Source organism: Medicago truncatula, chromosome 7 (genome assembly GCF_003473485.1).
Source record: "Medicago truncatula cultivar Jemalong A17 chromosome 7, MtrunA17r5.0-ANR, whole genome shotgun sequence".
In the NCBI taxonomy this organism is placed as follows: Eukaryota; Viridiplantae; Streptophyta; class Magnoliopsida; order Fabales; family Fabaceae; genus Medicago; species Medicago truncatula.
The window spans coordinates 15901324-15915886 of NC_053048.1; the positions used below are offsets into that span (position 1 = coordinate 15901324).

The 14563-nt window shown below is 38.5% G+C and overlaps 1 non-coding gene across 1 annotated transcript; it reads right to left on the reverse strand.

The window, feature by feature from the left end:
* Positions 1 to 5307: 5307 nt before the first annotated feature.
* Positions 5308 to 5414, reverse strand: LOC120577264 (small nucleolar RNA R71). The gene has a single exon (XR_005643337.1). It is a non-coding gene; the product is annotated as a small nucleolar RNA R71 (small nucleolar RNA).
* Between the last annotated feature and the right edge of the window lie 9149 nt (positions 5415 to 14563).

A 14563-nucleotide genomic window follows, 5' to 3' on the forward strand; every position in this document is an offset into this window, starting at 1 on the left:
TTCAAGTGAGTGATGAGCTGATAGGATTTGAGTTGGAGAATTTTATGAAAGGTCTCGCTCTTTATTCTTGTAACATGATTAAAGGTCATGATGTGAAAGAACACTCATTAGCGTCATCTACACAATATGACCTCTTTGATCCCTTCTAAGGACACTTTCTTAACGTCAAGCTAATGACTATAAATAAGCGCTTCGTGGGAGGCAACCCACGCATTTAACTGCTTTTGTTTTGTTTGTTTTTTTTGTTGCTTTAAATTGTTTTGTAGGTAATTGTCCGAGTATGATTCAAGAAAATGGAAAATTTTGAAGCCCCTATATCCAGAACCTTGGCACGGCCCGTGCTCACACTGGCATGGCCGTGCCAGACCTTGCCTTCCAAAAACCCACCAAAACTCCAGGAACTTGGCACGGCCGTTCCCGACTCCAGTTAAAGATTCACCTCACCTTTCATCTTCTTCATCCCCCATTCTCAACCACAATCATCTCTCATCCTTCCATTTTTTCTCTAAAACCTCCATAACCAGAAAACCTCAAACCTTCATATCTCCCTCAAAAACTTCACCAATTCCCACCATTTCTTCACCCCATCAATCACAAACACCATTCCAATCATAACACACCATTCAAAAACAACTTTCATCCATCCAAACCAAAATCACTCAAATTTGTCACCCCCATTAACCTAACCCAAAACCCACAAATTCATCACCAAACTCCACAACCCAACTCTTAAAACTCACTTAACCCTTAACCCCATCACTAAACCAACCTTTACCACCATCACAAAAGGTCAAACCAAGGTCAAGGATAATGGCATCTAGGAAAGGTGGAGCAAGCTCTTCCGAAGGACCACAATCAAAGAAGAAAACGCAAGCCAAGAATCATGGCATAATCTTCAAGGACACCAAGCAAAGGGACAGGTATAAGATTCTTATCTCTAAACCTTTACACCCTTATCGATATCCCGATTCTTATACTTTGAGTGTGCTAGGACTAAGGGATAATGTGTTTAGCTTACTAGGAAATTTAGGATGGGTTGATATGCTTAGACCTATGAAAGGTTTTGAAAATTTCACTTATGAATTCTTAAGTTCTATTGAATTTACGATGGATAAAGTGAACTTTGATAACCCGACCATAGAGTCTCCTTCCGACTTTTGAATATAGATTACGAGATGTCTCTTGAAATTTTTTGTTTAGAGATGGACTTCGCAAATGCGGGGTTCATCCATGACTCTTGGAATCCAAATCTAAAGTCGGAAGACTATGACCCCGCTCGCTTTTCGAAACGCATTACCGGGTTAAGGCAATATAATCCTCGCAACAATAAGGCTAGTAACATTCACAACCCAGTGCTTAGATACCTTCAAAGAGTCATGGCTTGTACCATTTGGGGTAGAAAAGAGGTAGGAACAACTAGGACAGATGAACTATTTATGCTTTGGGCAATGCTTAGCAACAACCCCGTTCATACTTGCTTCTACCTACTTGATTAACTTTCCTCAATAGGTGCTAGACCTGATAATAGAGCTGAGATAGTAGTCGGTGGTATCATCACCTTCATCGCTAGGAAGTTTGGAGTGGGTGAGGCCGAAGGAATAAATCCAATTGAGGGCAACAATAGGCTTAATATTGAAACTCTTGTTTCTATGAATTTCATTAAGCTTCATCCACCCATGACTTATGCACTTCAACTTCGTATACCTCTTTTGCTTCTACTTCCTAACCCATCTCGGACTAACACCGAGGTGGAGGCGAATTTGTTGTATGTTGGTGATGGATTACAGGTACATGAAGAGCATAATCAAGGTGAAGAGGACAGTGCAAACATGCACCATGAAGAGGAGCCCCATGACCATAATGCCGACAATGAAAGATGGGCATGGATGCAAACTGAGGTACAAAGGATAAGCACCGAGCAACAAAGGCAAGGTGTTGAATTATCCGGGCTAAGGAATGATGTCCTAAGGGGCAACCGCATATCCGAAGAGAATAACCAAATGCTTCGGAACATGATGCAACACTTCCACCTCCAAGGTCCTCCCTATGGACCTCAATAAAAATGTGAGCTTTCCTCTTACTCTCTTTCACCTTATCTCTTCAATCTCTATCTCGTTCTTCTCCTTCTTCTCTTTCTTCTATTTTGAATCATTGAGGACAATGCTTCTCCTAAGTGTGGGGGGAGCCTAATAAAGTGTCTTTAGTCGTAGTGTTTCCAAACTCCCTTTAACTTTATTCTTTTTGTTTTATTTTATTGTGAAAGGCATGATTATGTAGCTTGTTTTTATTGAAAAATCATGACATAAATTTTTTATTGTCTCCTCTTATTAGTCGTTTCTTGTACATGAAAGTAAACTCTTGTGTTTTAAGTTCTCCTGATATACCCACATCTTGTTTTAAAGTGAAAAAAAAAATGCACAAGTTGCTTCCCTTGAGTAAATGTATGAATAGGTATTTTAAGGAAATGCGTTCTAATTTTAGTGGTACGTTAACCTTTAAAAATTCTCAAAGTAAAAATAGTATAAGTTAGTATAAAGGAGTTTATAAAAAGCCAAGCTAAAACTTATTTCAAGGTTGCATTATTTTATCTAGATTGGGGAAGGAGGTAGGCCCTCCGACTTCCTACGTGAAGGTAATGTTATCTTGAAAAAGAAACTTTAAAAGGCATCATTGAATCTTGATTGGGGAAGGGGGTAGGCCCTCCGACTTCTTACGTGAAGATTGTAACATCCCGTTTTCCCAATATTTAAAAATTCTTAAAACATAACATTTATCAGAGTAAACATCAAACAACGGGATGTCACATATAACGTAATCCAACAGTTAAATAACAATTTAACCAATATCTTAAACATTGCAGCGGAAAATCATAATTATAATTCATAAAACGTTTTGGCACGCAGGCCCCATCAAATAGTTCATAATCGTAATCCATAACATAATAAAAATAACATAATAGTCACGTAAGAGAATGAAGCATGCATAAACATAAACCCCATCCCGTTACGTATCAGAGCGACCTAGACGACACAGTGAAGGCAAGGCCAACTCACGAAAGCAAACTGCACACTAAGCATGATCACCTGCAAGTTACCCATACGAAGGACAACATTTTCAAGCAGAAGGGGTGAGATTTCATAATCAAATAACATTAATCAATGCAATTGCGAATCATAAATTAACATCATAATCATCCTTGAATAACATTGCATAATTGCTAAACAGTTACAACATAATCATTTAACCAATTATCATGAACAAAATCACATAATTGATAAACACTTATCACGTAATCACGTATTCAATCATCATCAACAAGGTATCTTAATCATGACAATGTGACAATGCTCTTAGACTCCTTATATGCATGTGGTACCAATCGTCATCATAAGTATTAATATACTTTAATCGTGCGGAGGACAAAGCTCCTATAAAACGTGCGGAGGACAAAGCTCCTATTATTCGTGGTGAGGACTAAGCTCAATGAGATGCTATGCATGGACACGTATGAACAAAAACATCGTAATCAACATATCAACATGCATCCATTAAATTGGAGCTAACTGATGAGTCATTTATATGCTATTTTAATATGCTTTTTAGTTTAGTTTTATTTAGATTTTATATTAGTATTATTTCCATTTTAGGATAGTTTACTTTAAATTGCAATTTATTATATTTCAGGGAAGAATATTGGATGGATTGAGTCTTGGAGCAAAAGAAAGGGATTTGGAGCAAATTGGACACGAAAATACGAAGATTGGGAAACAAAATATATCTCCCACAAGTCAGAAGCCTGGCACGGCCCGTGCTAGCCTTAGCACGGCCGTGCCACCCTCCAGAAGACCTTTTGCTGCTTTTGCTTGGACTCCAAGCTATTCTATTTTGGCGCACAATCTACCGAGGAATATTCTTGGAATATACTTGCTTAGATTTTAAGTCAATTGTGTACTATAAATAGAGTAGCTAGCCATCACAAATATTCATCTTTACTTGGAATACAATAAGTAACAATTGCTTTTCTAAATAAAGTTCTTTTCCTTTCCTTTATTTTCCTGTCTTTTACTTTCATGCTTTCTCTCTTCTCCCCCATGTCTACGATGAACATGAGTGAGTAGACTTCTTCTTGTCTTGGGATTGTTGGATAAGTCTAAATGACATAATCCTAATCAAACCAAGCCCTAAGCCTTAATCTTATGTAACCCTAATTTCTTATCTAAATTCACCGTCTTAACATGGATTAACCATTATCAAACTGTGGAAACGAAAGTGGAGGGTTTGATAATTGTTCGTCCATTATTCCAAATATCAATTCATAAAACGAAAGTGGAGCTTTGATATTCGAACAAGTGAATTCAGACAAGGATTGCAAAGTCAGCGAAATAGGCTTTGCAATCTTTGAGACATATAGTTTCGATCTTCAAGGGAACTAATAACAATCAAGTCAGCGAAATAGGCTTGGTTGTTAGAGGAACCAAAATCCAATAGTAATCAAGTCAGCGAAATAGGCTTGGTTGCTAGAGGAACTTAAGAGAAACTGTCTTGAGAAATTACGTCTAACATAACATTATAAGCTTATGGTTTTGGTTTGAGAAGGACTTGTTATTTAGATGAAACCAACGATCCCAAGGCTCTTTTATTAATTTGCTTTTTAACCGTTTAAAAACCCCCAACTTACAATTCTCTTCTCTCTTCTAATCATCTCTAAAGGTTAATTAAATTGAACTACTCCCTCTCGGAACGATACTCTTTTATACTACTTCGGTAAGACCGTACACTTGCGGTTTTATCTCATCAAGTTTTTGGCGCCGCTGCCGGGGAGTAAAACTAATTTGATTAACTCTTTCTTTGTGATTAGAACTCTTTTCTCTCCCCTCTTCTTCCCTTCTTCTTTTTTTTTTTCCTACATTTGATTTGGGTGGCTTAAAGATAATAGATAACATGGTGGAGGAACGCACTCTTAAGGAGTATTCGATCCCTTCTTCGGATGAGCCATGCACTATTATAGTCTACCCAACAGTTCAAGGTAGCAACTTCAAAATAAAACCTGCACTACTTATTCTGGTGCAACAAAACCAGTTCTCTGGATCACCTTCCGAGGACCCAAATTTACATATCTCAACCTTTTGGAGACTTAGTGTAACTTGCAAGGACGACCAAGAAACCGTCAGGCTACATCTCTTCCCTTTTTCTCTAAAAGATAAAGCCAACAATTGGTTCAACTCTTTGAAACCTGGTTCCATTACCTCATGGGACCAACTGAGGCGAGAGTTCCTTTGCCGTTTCTTTCCCCCATCCAAAACTGCCCAACTTAGGGGAAAGCTTTACCAATTTACTCAAAAGAACGGGGAATCTCTTTTCGATGTGTAGGAACGTTTTAAAGAAATACTTAGACGTTGTCCCCATCACGGTCTAGAAAAATGGTTAATCATCCACACCTTTTATAATGGTCTAACATCTAGCACTAAATTGACTATTGATGCAGCTGCAGGTGGTGCCCTAATGAACAAAGACTTCACAACAGCTTATGCATTAATTGAGAACATGGCTCTAAACCTCTTCCAATGGACAGAAGAAAAAGCAACCATCAATCCTTCACCCTCTAAAAAAGAGGCAGGTATGGATGAAACCTCTTCCATTGACTATTTATCTACCAAGGTGAATGCATTATCTCAAAGACTTGATCGCATGAGCACACCTACCTTCTCACCTCCTTGTGAAGCATGTGGCCTATCTAGTCATTCTAACACCGATTGCAACCTAAGTAGTGTTGAGCAGTTAAATTTTGTTCAGAATGGCCAAAGAGTTGTTCAAAAATCTCACATTGAACTTTTAATGGAAAACTATTTTCTTAAACAATCCGAACAGCTCCAAGAGCTCAAGGATCAAACTAGACTTTTGAACAACTCTCTTGCTACTCTCACAACAAAGATAGACTCCATCTCCTCTCACAACAAAATTTCTGAAACTCAGCTCTCCCAGGTAGTTCGTAAAGTTGACCACCCCAATAAAATGAATGCTGTTACACTTAGGAGTGGTAAGCCACTCGAAGACCCCATAAGGAGAACCGAGACCAATGACAGTGAGAAAGAAATCCGCGAACCACCATCTAGGGAAACCAGGGCAGAAAGAGAGGAACCACGAGTTGAGGAAAACACGCCACCTCCCTTTAAGCCAAAAATCCCCTTCCCACAAAGGTTTGCCAAATCAAAGCTCGATGAGCAATTCAAAAAGTTCATAGAGATGATAAACAAGATATATATTGATGTGCCATTTACCGAGGTCCTAACCCAAATGCCCACATATGCTAAATTTTTGAAAGAAATCCTCTCTAAAAAAAGAAAGATTGAGGAAAGTGAGACGGTTAACCTTACGGAAGAATGTAGTGCCATCATCCAAAATAAATTGCCACCAAAGCTTAAAGATCCAGGTAGTTTTTCCATACCCTGTGTCATAGGGTGGGAAGTTGTGAAGAAAGCTATGTGTGATCTAGGAGCCAGTGTCAGCCTAATGCCCTTATCACTTTATGAGAGGTTGGGATTAGGGGAACTTAAATCAACAAGGATGACCCTACAACTAGCAGACCGTTCTGTTAAGTATCCAGCTGGAATCATAGAAGATGTCCCCGTTAAGGTAGGAGAGGTATATATCCCCGCCGATTTTGTTGTGATGGAAATGGAGGAAGACAATCAGGTACCAATTCTTTTGGGAAGACCTTTCCTTGCCACTGCAGGAGCTATCATTGATGTAAAAAAGGGTAAGCTTGCCTTCAATGTAGGTAAGGAAACTGTTGAATTTGAACTTGCTAAACTAATGAAAGGTCCCTCCATTAAGGACTCTTGTTGCATGATAGACATAATCGACCATTGCGTGAAAGAATGCTCTTTAGCATCAACTACATATGATGGTTTGGAAGTATGCTTGGTTAACAATGCAGGTACAAAACTGGAAGGGGAGGCAAAAGCTTATGAAGAACTGTTAGATAGAACTCCTCCAATGAAAGGTCTAAGTGTGGAGGAGTTAGTAAAAGAAGAACCAACACTTCTACCCAAGGAGGCACCGAAAGTAGAACTCAAAACACTTCCATCAAATCTAAGGTATGAATTCTTGGGCCCTAACTCCACTTATCCTGTTATTGTAAATGCAAGTCTCGATGAAGTAGAAACTGAAAAATTGCTTTATGTCCTCAAGAAATATCCTAAAGCCATAGGTTACACCATTGATGACATTAAAGGAATAAATCCTTCATTATGCATGCATAGGATACTTCTTGAAGAAGACTATAAACCCTCCATTGAACACCAAAGAAGACTAAATCCCAATATGAAAGAAGTTGTGAAAAAGGAAGTCTTAAAACTCCTAGATGCAGGTGTTATTTATCCAATTTCTGACTCCAAATGGGTTAGCCCCGTGCAAGTTGTACCAAAGAAGGGTGGTCTCACAGTTATTAAAAATGATAAAAATGAATCCATTGCCACTAGAACCGTCACCGGTTGGAGAATGCGTATTGATTATAGGAAGCTTAATAAAGCAACCCGTAAAGATCACTTCCCTCTCCCTTTTATAGACCAAATGTTAGAAAGGTTAGCTAAGCATTCGCATTTTTGTTACCTAGATGGCTATTCTGGATTTTTCCAAATACCCATTCACCCTAATGACCAAGAAAACACAACTTTTACATGTCCCTTCGGGACCTTTGCTTATAGAAGAATGCCTTTTGGTCTCTGTAATGCCCCTGCTACTTTTCAAAGATGCATGATGTCTATTTTTTCTGACTTTGTTGAAAAGATAATGGAAGTCTTTATGGATGATTTTTCTGTGCATGGTTCTAATTTTGATGATTGTTTGACTAACCTTGAAAAAGTTTTGGAAAGATGTGAACAGGTGAACCGAGTCTTAAATTGGGAGAAATGTCACTTCATGGTAAGAGAAGGAATTGTCCTAGGACACTTGGTTTCCGACAGAGGTATAGAGGTAGACAAAGCAAAAATCGAAATTATTGAAAAAATGCTACCTCCCACCTCAGTCAAAGAAATTAGAAGTTTCCTAGGACATGCACCGTCGTTTCATCAAAGATTTTTCATCAATCACTAAGCCGCTAACCAGCCTGCTTCTCAAGGATGCAGACTTTACCTTTGATGATTCTTGTTTGCAGGCATTTTGCAGGTTGAAGGAAGCACTAATTACCGCCCCAATCATACAACCACCAGATTGGAACTTGCCTTTTGAAATAATGTGTGATGCAAGCGACTATGCGGTTGGGGCAGTATTAGGTCAAAGAAGGGACAAAAAGATGCATGCCATATACTATGCCAGTAAGACCCTAGATGGGGCACAGGTAAACTATGCCACGACAGAAAAAGAATTGCTAGCATTTGTCTACGCCATTGACAAATTTCGGCAATACTTGGTGGGATCAAAAATCATTGTTTATACAGATCACTCGGCCATAAAATACTTGCTAAACAAAAAAGATGCCAAACCGAGATTGATCCGATGGATTTTGCTCCTCCAAGAATTTGACCTTGAAATAAAAGATAAAAAGGGCGTAGAAAATGTTGTCGCTGACCACTTGTCCCGACTTCGGGAGACCAATAAGGATGAGCTACCCTTGGATGACTCATTCCCAGATGACCAACTATTCTTATTGGCACAAACTGACGCACCTTGGTATGCAGATTTTGTTAACTTTCTTGCAGCAGGAGTACTACCACCCGAGTTAAACTACCAACAAAAGAAGAAATTCTTCAATGATCTCAAGCACTACTATTGGGACGAGCCCTACCTCTTCCGAAGAGGCTCAGTTGGGATTTTCAGGCGATGCATTCCTGAAAACGAGGTAAGTAGTATTCTAACTCATTGTCACTCCTCTTCTTATGGCGGCCACGCCAGTACACAAAAGACTTCTTTCAAAATTCTTCATTCTGGTTTCTGGTGGCCATCACTTTTCAAAGATGTGCATCTCTTTATCTCTAAATGTGACAAATGTCAACGCACCGGTAGCATTACAAATAGAAATGAAATGCCTTTGAATAACATCCTTGAAGTGGAAATTTTTGATGTTTGGGGTATTGACTTTATGGGACCTTTCCCTTCCTCTTTTGGGAATCAGTACATATTAGTAGCCGTTGACTATGTGTCCAAATGGGTTGAGGCCATTGCTTCCCCCACTAATGATGCACAGGTAGTTATAAAAATGTTTAAGAAAGTCATCTTCCCTAGATTCGGAGTGCCACGAGTTGTGATAAGCGATGGAGGGTCTCACTTCATTTCAAGACATTTTGAAAAACTTTTGCAAAAACTTGGAGTGAGGCACAAAATTGCGACACCCTATCACCCCCAAACTAGCGGACAAGTGGAGGTCTCAAACAGACAAATTAAAACTATCCTTGCCAAAACTGTTTCCACCTCTAGAATAGATTGGTCAAATAAGCTTGACGATGCCCTTTGGGCCTATCGAACGGCTTATAAAACCCCCATTGGGATGACCCCTTTTAAACTTGTCTATGGGAAATCTTGTCACCTTCCTGTTGAGCTCGAGCATAAGGCTTATTGGGCAATTAGAAACCTCAACTTAGATCCCAATTTAGCCGGTGACAAAAGAAAACTTCAATTAAATGAGCTAGAAGAACTTAGGATGGATGCTTATGAAAATGCCCGCATTTACAAAGAGAGAACTAAGACCTGGCATGACAAGAAAATCATCAAATGGCACTTCAAAAGTGGTGACCTTGTGCTGCTCTTTAACTCTAGGCTAAAACTCTTTCCAGGTAAACTACGATCACGATGGTCCGGTCCTTTCCAAGTTCGCACAGTCTACCCTTATGAGGCGATTGAAATCTTTTCTGACGAAATAGGATCCTTCACGGTTAATGGCCAACGGCTTAAAATCTATAATACCGGGGAAGTAAATGAAGTAGTGGCTGATTTCACCCTTAGTGACCCACCTTAAGGATTTTCATCCTCACCTTCGTCAAGCTAGTGACGTTAAAAGAGCGCTTCGTGGGAGGCAACCCACCAATTTAATTGCTTTCTTTGTTTCCTGTTATTTCTCTTTATTTTGTAGGTAAATGTCCGAGATTGATTAAGAAACGCAAGAGAATCAAAGTTCCAAGAACTAGAAAGGTGGCACGACCCGTGCTTGCTTTGGCACGGCCGTGCCAAGAACCACAACCAAATCTTCAATAAAGTTGGCAGAATAATGGCACGGCCCGTGCTAAACATGGCACGGCCGTGCCAACCTGAAGGCCTCTAGAGTTCAAAATTTCGACAAATTGTGAGCTTTCCGCACCCTTTCTCATTTTTCCATTATTTCTTACGTTTCTATCATTTGAATCATTGAGGACAATGCTTCTCCTAAGTGTGGGGGGAGCCTAATAAAGTGTCTTTAGTCGTAGTGTTTCCAAACTCCCTTGAACTTTATTCTTTGGTTTTGTTTTATTGTAAAAGGCATGGTTAAGTAGCTAATTTTGATTGAAAACATCATGACACAAAAATTTTCATTGTCTCCTCTTATTTTGTTGATTCTTGTACATAAAAGCAAACTCTTGTGTTTTAAGTCTTCTTGATATAACCACATCTTGTATTAAAGTGAATAAAATTCTCCAATGAAAAAAACACAAAGTTGCTTCCCTTGAGTAAATGTATGAATAGGTATTTTAAGGAAACGCGTTCTAATCTTAGTGGTGCATTAACCTTTAAAGATTCTCAAAGCGCCAGTAGTATAAGTGAGTATAAGGGAGTTCATAAAAAGCCAAAAAGCCAAATAAATTCCAAGATCTCATCACTGAATCTAGATTGGGGAAGGGGGTAGGCCCTCCGACCTCCTACGTGAAAATGTTGTTCCTTAAATAAAGAACTTAAAATGTGCATATGGCAAAGAACAAAGATTCTCAAATACTCCCATCTCTCTTATATGAATTGTGGAAGGAATCTTCCTTGGTTAGTTTAGTGCTAGGATTAGACCATGTTTCCTCATAATACCTATCTTATACAGGAGCAAGAAAAGGGTTGGACTTCACACACACACTCACTTGAAACTTGATCGTTGGGTAGAATAAAGATTTCAAGAAATACTTGAGTTTGTAATTAGTGTACATTTTGGATTTAAGCCCTTGAGGAGACATGTACTTTAATTTAATTGTCATTTGATTTAACTGTTGATGCTACTATGTTTATGCCTTTTGCTTGAGGACAAGCAAAGATTCAAGTATGGGGGAGTTTGATGAGTCATTTATATGCTATTTTAATATGCTTTTTAGTTTAGTTTTATTTAGATTTTATATTAGTATTATTTCCTTTTTAGGATAGTTTACTTTAAATTGCAATTTATTATATTTCAGGGAAGAATATTGGATGGATTGAGTCTTGGAGCAAAAGAAAGGGATTTGGAGCAAATAGGACACGAAAATACGAAGATTGGGAAACAAAATATATCTCCCACAAGTCAGAAGCCTGGCACGGCCCGTGCTAGCCTTGGCACGGCCGTGCCACCCTCCAGAAGACCTTTTGCTGCTTTTGCTTGGACTCCAAGCTATTCTATTTTGGTGCACAATCTACCGAGGAATATTCTTGGAATATACTTGCTTAGATTTTAAGTCAATTGTGTACTATAAATAGAGTAGCTAGCCATCACAAATATTCATCTTTACGTGGAATACAATAAGTAACAATTGCTTTTCTAAATAAAGTTCTTTTCCTTTCCTTTATTTTCCTGTCTTTTACTTTCATGCTTTCTCTCTTCTCCCCCATGTCTACGATGAACATGAGTGAGTAGACTTCTTCTTGTCTTGGGATTGTTGGATAAGTCTAAATGACATAATCCTAATCAAACCAAGCCCTAAGCCTTAATCTTATGTAACCCTAATTTCTTATCTGAATTCACCGTCTTAACATGGATTAACCATTATCAAACTGTGGAAACGAAAGTGGAGGGTTTGATAATTGTTCGTCCATTATTCCAAATATCAATTCATAAAACGAAAGTGGAGCTTTGATATTCGAACAAGTGAATTCAGACAAGGATTGCAAAGTCAGCGAAATAGGCTTTGCAATCTTTGAGACATATAGTTTCGATCTTCAAGGGAACTAATAACAATCAAGTCAGCGAAATAGGCTTGGTTGTTAGAGGAACCAAAATCCAATAGTAATCAAATCAGCGAAATAGGCTTGGTTGCTAGAGGAACTTAAGAGAAAATGTCTTGAGAAATTAGGTCTAACATAACATTATAAGCTTATGGTTTTGGTTTGAGAAGGACTTGTTATTTAGATGAAACCAACGATCCCAAGGCTCTTTTATTAATTTGCTTTTTAACCGTTTAAAAACCCCCAACTTACAATTCTCTTCTCTCTTCTAATCATCTCTAAAGGTTAATTAAATTGAACTACTCCCTGTCGGAACGATACTCTTTTATACTACTTCGGTAAGACCGTACACTTGCGGTTTTATGTCATCACTAACTTCATCATAAACTTATGCACTTAGTTAAATAACGGAAGCAGCATAAACAGGTCACATAAACAAAATGATATCATTATATCAATAGCTTATAAATATCAGGAATATCAACCTTCATTTCTTGCATGAATATACAATACATTAGTTCATGTCCATTTAATATCAACATAACTTAAACAACTCTACAGACTGCATGAAACGTCATCATTAGGTCTTAATACCAACTAGGGGTTCGCTCTTGATCAACACGTGCGACACAGATCGCACAAACACTCAAGCAAGTACATTCTGGTTGTGCTCGCGAGGCGAGAGTTCTTACTCGCCATGGCGAGTACCACTCATCTCCCAAACTAAAGTTGTTCTGGGTTCCCTCTGATCCTACATTCATTCCTAATCAATACTAGGTATGTTCAGGCACTCTAGGGCATCCAAGGTCCAACTAAAAATGTCGAAACACAAAATATGACATGCACTCTGCCTAAGCTCGCGAGGCGAGGAAGGGTTGCTCGCTATGGCGAGTTGCACCAAACAACTCGCGAGGCGAAGGGAAAGGGGCTCGCGTGGCGAGCGATGAAGTTCATCACTCGCGAGGCGAGGATCATCCCTCGCTGTGGCGAGCGATGAACAGAAGCACGGGCAGACTAGGGTTTTTCTCAAAAATCCATCACACAACATGGTTCAAAGCCTAATTTTGATTCCATAATCCATCCTAAACATGTTCTAAGGTTAAAGGACGGTTTCTACATCAATCTAAACAAGTTTTACCGTTTGATCATCAATTTTTAGGGTTTTGACCTAATTCCAAAACTTTTCTAAATCAATCCTAACTTTGTCAATTAATCATCAGAATTACAACGATCAATGCTATTGAATCATTAGTCTCACCCTTACCTTGTTTGAAGAAAATCGCAGCACTCTTGGTCTCTTGCTCCTCTCTAAGCTTTTCTCCCTTTTTCCAAAAGTTTTCACGTACGATGTTTTTTCTAAGACTAGGTCTAACCTTTATATACCTCTTCTTAATTACTTATCTTATCTCACTTTCTCCCCCAAAACTATCTAAAATATCAAAACAACCCTTAACTAAATATTTTATATTATTTTCAAATCTTTATTTTATTTAACAATAAAATAATTCTCATATTCTTATCAAATCTTCCAAAGCTCATAACTTAACACGTCATCAATCAAATCATCATAAATCATCAAGACATACCAAAATCATGCATATATTATATAAATATAATATAATCACCTAAACTCGATTAAATAAACGATTAAACGAAAGTGGGCGTTACAAAGATGATGTTTTTAAGGGGCACCATTGAATCTAGATTGGGGAAGGGGGTAGGCCCTCCAACCTCTTACGTGAAGGTGTTGTGCCTTAAATAAAGTACCCAAAATGTAATTGGCAAAAGATCAAAAGGTCACAAAAACTCCCATCTCTCTTATATGAAATGAAGGAAGAATTTTTCTTGGTTGATTTAGTACTAGGATTAGAACATGTTCCTCATTATATCTATCTTATACAGGAGCAAGAAAAGGGTTGGACTACACACACACACTCACTTAAGACTTGATTGTTGGGTTGAAAAAGGATTACAAGAAATGTTTGACTTTGTACCTTCATAGTTAGTGAGGATGACATTGTGAGGTTTTAAATCGGAATCAAAGAGTCTGATCTTCCCCAAAAATGACTGAGGGAGCAGGTTAACGGTGGCTCCACCATCAACTAACACCTTATTCACTCCCACGCCATTTATCTGGGCTTGAATGAACAAAGGCTTAAGATGCAGTTTCATCGAAGCATCTGGTCTTTCAAAAACGGCATGCTGTTCTTCAACACAGCCATTGTTCAAGACGTAATAGCATAATGGCTTATGGAAGGCCATTTCGTCGGTGAAGTCACTTTCAACTTCATTAACTTCCGACTGAACATCGTATTCTACATGCAAAACTAACACCACATTGCACACTATATCAAGACTGGGGTCAGATCCAATGAAATTCAAAGTCATTTCTTCATCCTCCTTAGGATGATCTCTCTTCAAAATTGATAAGGGAGGGGAGATTCTTTTCGTGGCTGGCTTTTTAACCATTTCGAAAACA